A 6,472-nucleotide genomic window follows, 5' to 3' on the forward strand; every position below is an offset into this window, starting at 1 on the left:
GTGACCTTTTAGGGAGGGGTATTTGACAAGCAACCAACAGCACATATGTAGTGTGCACCATTTCATAAACTTGACACTTATTATGTAAACCTGAGAAATCACCACCACTTTATCAAGAGAATGAGTGTACTTGTCAGCCTCACAAGCGGATCCATATTCTTTGAAATTCCTTTCTTTTCAGACCCATCTCCCCAGTTTCCAGGCCAGCACTGATTGGCATTTCCCCCACAAACATTCAATTTCTTATTTTACTGTTACATAAATTTGAAATAATATATTATGCCCTGTCTTTATATTTCATCTGGCATCTCAAAACTGAATCCACACTACATCATACATCCGTGTCTTTTCGTTGCTAACAGTGCCCAGTCTGTGGATGATGCACCGGGCCTTTCAACACCTGCCCACAGAGACATCAGGGTCATTTCCGGTTTGCGGAGACTGGAAGGACAGCTGCTCTGAGTGTTTGTTTGGCCCCAGGGTGAGCACGTGCAGTGCGTGCGCCTTGCTCTCTGGCACACCGCAGTGGGACGTGCTAGGAGGCACGTCTGTAACGTTTGAGGAAGTACCAGACCGTCTTGTAAAGCGATTCCATCACTCTTACTCCCACCAGCAGGAGCGGGACCTGTGCCACGTCCCGGCTCACACTCCCCACGGTTACTCGCAGGAACTTCAGACGCTCACAGGAGTGTAGTGTGGTCTCCTGTGGCTTCATCCGCACGTCACTGACGCCTTCTGAGGCTAAGCATTTCTCCCTGTGCTTGTTTGCCATCTTCATATTATACTCGGGGCAGCTTCTTTTGAAATAACCTTTCTCAGCACTAAGTGACCTACAGCAAAGTTTTTTTGTTTAAGTCAGATATATGACCTGCAAATGGTCTGTGGCTGAGGTGGCCATTCTGTCCACATTGCCTGTCAAAGAGCACAGTATTTACAACCTGGTAAAGCACAGTGGATTAGTCCCCGGTTTTTCTTCTGCTGTTCCAGCTCAGAAAGTTTTGCCAGCTTGAGATTTTGTGCACATTTCCTGGTGGAACTGTGTTTTCATCTTTAAATGTTAGCAGTTCTATTTCTAGCGCACACAGTGTTTTTCTCATTTACAGTGATAATGCGTCCCCTCCTTTACTCCTGGGTTACCACACGAGCCGGGGTTTAACACATGTCTCTCCTGATCCACAGATGAAGAAGTCAAAGGAGCCAGTGAGAAGAAAGGAACGCTTGGGGACTTTATGTCCCAGAGGCCGCAGCTGCTGGGTTCCACCCCGGGCACGTGAACAGGGGCCCTGCTGGCCCCTGGGGGCAGGCACAGCTGCTCACACCTCAGCACCAGCTCCAGAACCATGGGGCTCCCCCAGAGTCCACGTCAACAGGGTCCCTGGGTATGAGCTCACTGGGTAAGAAGAGAAGGATTCTTGGAAGATGGCCCAAGGGGGCAGGGCCTGTCCAGAATGAGCTCCCACGCTGGTCTGAGGCCTGGACGCACGGACTTCCTAAGTCACATCACTTCTGGGCCTCTGCCCACCTCAGGCAGCTTCCTTCTCCCTCTACATCTTCTGGACAGTTCTCTGCTGTCAGCAGGTGATGATACCTGTGATAGTTTACCTGGCTGTAAGCATGTTAGGGGGCTTCCTTGGACCCTCAGATCCAGGAAAGAGCCTCCCAGACTCAGGGAGGGCGGATGGGAGTGACAGCAGAGTCACAAACACAGACTGACATGGACAGGAGGGGCTGCGCTGGGAGCAAGGTGGCAGGTCTGTCTGGTTCCCAGGGACCTTGAAGAGGAGCAGGAGGAACTTCCCTCCTGGAAGGTTAGGGTTGGGAGGGCTCCAGGCCTCTTCACTGCATGGACCTAGCATACCTGACTCTACGGGGCAGCAAAACACCAATTCCCCATCAACCCCACTGCATCCTGGCTGACCATCTTCAGATGCACAACATACAAAAGGACTGATTCTGAAGATTTTTACTTTAGGGAAGATCTGCAAGACTAGCAGCTCTGAGACAGCCGTGGCCATAACTGAGACATCTTTTGAACAAAAGCTGCCTTAAATATTAGAACAGGCAAGCAAACAAAAATAAACCAACAGAAAAGTTTGCATGTGATGCTCCATATGAGTACACAGCCCTTTGTAACACTCTTCAATGGGAACTGAGACTCTGTAAGATACCCCAGCCCACCCCTGGGAGGGTAAGTCACAGAGCTGAGCTGGGAGTTGCTCTGCAAAAAGGTTCTCATGCTGTCGTTTATAATGGGTGTTGGGAGAATCTGGGGATTTATGTCACAACTCATATCAGTGAGATTCTTGGCAAGTTCATGTATAACATTCCTATTAAAAGCCATATTTGTATCTTCTTGTAAAGTGCCTTTGAGTTAATAAAATAATAGTGTAACTGTAATAGTCAAACTCACTGTTACCGTCGTAGTTCTTGTTGCCTGGGAAGGAGCTGGTTACACAAATCTTATAAGAAACAAAATTCAGGTTCGATTCCCAGCCAGGGTACATTCCTGGCTTGCAGGCCATAACCCCCAGCAACCGCACATTGATGTTTCTCTCTTTCTCTATCTCCCTCCCTTCCCTCTCTAAAAGTAAATAAATAAAATATTTTTAAAAAATTAAAATTGAGGCTTCTGAAGTAATAGGAATTTTCAGTTGTCACCAATGTGATTGTGAATTCTAGCCATTTTGGGTTGTTGGGGCTTCTTTGTTTGTTTATTTGTTTTTTATTAGTAGAAACCAGAGTCCATACTTCTCAGTGACCAGCATGTTAGAGCTTAGCAACACAGTACATTCTAATGCAAAGTTGCCCATAGAAAAAGGCATTAAGAATTAGCAGGAGAGCTCTCCACAAAGCTTGTAAGATTGCCTTCATTTCACCTAATATGAGATGCTGCATGAAATTCTAAATGGGTCCCTGATGTTCTGACACTCACTGCACGGCTCCAACGGAACAGTGCAGACCTGAGTGTGGAGGCGTGCCTAACCCTCCTCTTAGAAATCCAGAGGAGTGGTCACTTCAACACTATTGTGCAATTACATTAAATCATAATGCAATGTGTGTGTGTGTGTGTGTGTGTGTGTGTTCCTGCCCTACTTCCTGAAGCAGAAATCCTGAAACACTTGTAAATCCCTGGGTGGCACGAATGTCCCTTTACCCAACGTGGTGACTCTGGGTGGGCTCCTTGGTGGGGCTTGGTCACCATAGAGACCAACCCCGATCAGAAGGTTGGAATTTTCAGCTCCACTCCCAGTCTCTTAATGACAGAGGAGGACAGAGAGACCAGTTAATAATTAACCATGTCTATGATGTGAAAACCCCATACAATTCCCCAATGTCTGAGCTTGTGGAGCTTCTGGTTTGACCAAGGAATCCACAGCAGGAGGGTGACATATGCCAGCTTCACAGGGACCTGCCCAGACCTCATCACCCACACACCTCTTCATCTGCCTGTTCCACTCTGTCCTTTACCCCGCTCTCTAACAATGTGGTAGAGTAAGTGTTCCCCTGAGTTCACGAGATGCTCTAGCAAACTAATCACACCCGAAGTCAGGATCCTGGGAACCTCCCGACGCAGCCAAATCCCACAGAAACTGGGGGCAGTCTGCAGACGTCCTGTTGGTGATTGGCATCTGAGTGGGGCCAGTCCTGGGGGACGCAGCCCTGACCTGTGCCTCTCACACGGGCTCCAGGCAGATAGTGTTACCACTTGAGCTAAACTGCTGGGAATACAGCTGATATCTGAGAGAATCTCTTGTTGTGATGAAAAATTCCCTCACGTTTGGTGGCCATGAGCATCAGAAGTGAAGTTTTCTACGTGAGGAGTAAAGGAGATACAACTGAAGGATAAAACTGAGTTTTCGTAGTTTAAAAAATATCTCTTGTTGTTAATTTACTCCAGAAACTCTGGGTATGTGACCTCAGGCTCTGTTGTCTCCCGTGTGTGTTCCTGGGATGCCCTGGGCTGCCTTAGGTGACAGCCCTAGGTTGTGGGTTATGCTTTCCTCCTCAAGGACACGTGTTGCCACAGAGAAGCCTCCCCTGCAGGGGCCATCACCGAAAGGGAAGCTCAAAGCCAAATTCCATGGGCCCAGGGTTTTCTGTCTCACTTCCTCATCATCTGAGCCACTGTGAGTAACTGAAGCTGCTCCCACTGCCATGAGCTGTAGCACAGTAATAGTTGGCCTCGTCCTCAGGCTGCAGCCCAGAGATGGTCAGGAGCCCTGCATTGGCCGAGGTGTCTTTAGATCCAGAGAAGCGGCTCGGGACCCCAGAGCCCTGGTGCTTGTGTGAGTCTGTGTGGTAGGACAACAGATACTGGAGGGGGCTCCCTGGCTTCTGCTGGAACCAGTATATGTAGTAGCAGCCAACGTTAAAGCCACTGCTGAGGGTGCAAGTGAGTCTGACTGATGCTCCCAGAAACACAGATAGGGAGGGTGGCTGAGTCAGCACAGGCTTGGAGAGGGAATCTGTAAACACAGACATTCATAAGGAATGTGAGAAGAACCATTATAAAATTTTTTTGAGCAGGAAGAGACAAAGTCAAATTAGGGAAATCTTTTGTTGTTAACGACCGGTCCCTACCTGTGCAGTGAGAGAAGAGCACAAGGAGGAGAGGGGTCCAGTGCGCACCTCCCCTGAGCCCACAGTGGGGCTGGGCCACCCAGGCCTCCCTTTATTTCCCCCCCTCTGCCAGGGGAGGGGCCGTCCATGCAAATGGGTGTCCATCCAGGGAATGCCCAGCCCCTCCCTAAGCCCTGGTGCTGGAGCTCAGCTCATACCCCAGACAGAGGGGGATGGAGGTTGGCTTCACCCCTTGAAAATTACAGGGATCAGACAAGATGGGGTGCATCCAGGGTATGACGGCCTTACAGAGTATATCTGAATGAACCTCAAACACTAATTTAAAGAACCTAAGCACCCCTATGTTCATTGCCCCATTACTTACACTCACCAAGATATGGAAGCAGCCTAGGTGTCCATCAGTAGATGAGTGGATAAAACAGCTATGGGACAGTTACACAATGGAATACTGCTCCGCTATAAAAAAAGAAAATTTTACCTTTTATAACAGTATGGATGGACCTGGAGAATATTATAATAAGCCAGTCAGAGAAAGGCAAATACCATATGATTTCACTCACATGTGGAATCCAATGAACAAACTGAACTCACAAGGAAAACAGAGACGCTCTCTGAGATAGAGACCAGGGTGGCAGCTAAGGGGGGAGGGTCAGAGAGTAGAGGGACTGAGCAAAAAGAAGAAAGGACTCATGGACATGGACAACAGTAGGGTGATTTGTGAGGGGAGGGGTGATTAAGGGGGACTAAATGGTAATGGGAAAATATCATTAAAGAAAGAAAAAGCCTGGGGAGGAAGCACCTGATGATAGAACACAAAGGTCTTTGCTCAGAGGATCTGCCAGGCCAGAGAGGACCCATCTGCAGAGTAACAATCAGTGAATTCCGGTCCCTCCCCCAGCCCCAGGCTCCGCTGAGTCAAGGGTCCTAGCTGAGCAGCTGTGTAGGGGCCACAGGACAGTCCCACACCACCCCCTGCTGGTTGCAGCCCACACTCCTCACATTGGCCTGAAACCCCAAGAGCCCTGCTGGTCTCTGCAGCTCAGCAGGTTGCACATGGTTCCTTGGGCTTCATTCCTAAAACCAGAACGACTTTATGATCCAGAATTCCACTTGTGGATATTTATCTGAAGAAAACTAAAACATCTCCAAGAGACATATGCAGCCCCAGGTCCATGACAGCATTGTTATTCAACAGCCAACATATGGAAATCACCTAAGTATCTGTTCATGGATGAATGGTTAAAGATCATGTCCTACATAATATATTATGTTAAATCAGTGTACAAATGAAACTTTGAGAGAAATGGAATCTTGTCATCTGAGACAACATGAATAAATCTTGGGGACATTATGCTTCACAAAGTAAGTCAAACAGCAAGACAGATACCGCGATCTCACTTTTGTGTGTAATCTGGTCAACAAAAAAACCCTTAATAAACCAAAGATACAGAGAACAAATAGGTGGTTGTCAGATGCTGAGGTAGGGTGGGACAGAAATGAGTGAAGAAGTTCAAAGGTATAAATTTGCAGTTATAGCAATAAATCAGGGCCTGGCCAGGTAGCTCAGTCAGTTAGTTGTGTCGCGATGAGGCAAGGTTGTGTGTTGGCCTGTGCTCAGGGCACATACAGGAAAGCAACCAATGAATGCGCAAACAAGTGGAACAGCAACATCCACATCTGTGTGTGTCTCTCTCACTGTCTCTCTCCTCTTTCTCCCTGTCTCTCCTCCGCCCCTTTCCTCTCTCTCTCCAAGTCATTTCTCCACAGAAGGCCATCGTTATTTGTTTCAGAGTGTTTGTAAAAGCGAATGTGTGGGAAAAGGCAGACTCATCCCATTGGTCAATACCATGTGCAATTCCACTCAATGGACATGGACAATAAAATATTTAGA

The sequence above is a fragment of the Phyllostomus discolor genome, unplaced genomic scaffold (genome assembly GCF_004126475.2).
Source record: "Phyllostomus discolor isolate MPI-MPIP mPhyDis1 unplaced genomic scaffold, mPhyDis1.pri.v3 mPhyDis1_scaffold_7, whole genome shotgun sequence".
NCBI classification, from domain to species: Eukaryota; Metazoa; Chordata; class Mammalia; order Chiroptera; family Phyllostomidae; genus Phyllostomus; species Phyllostomus discolor.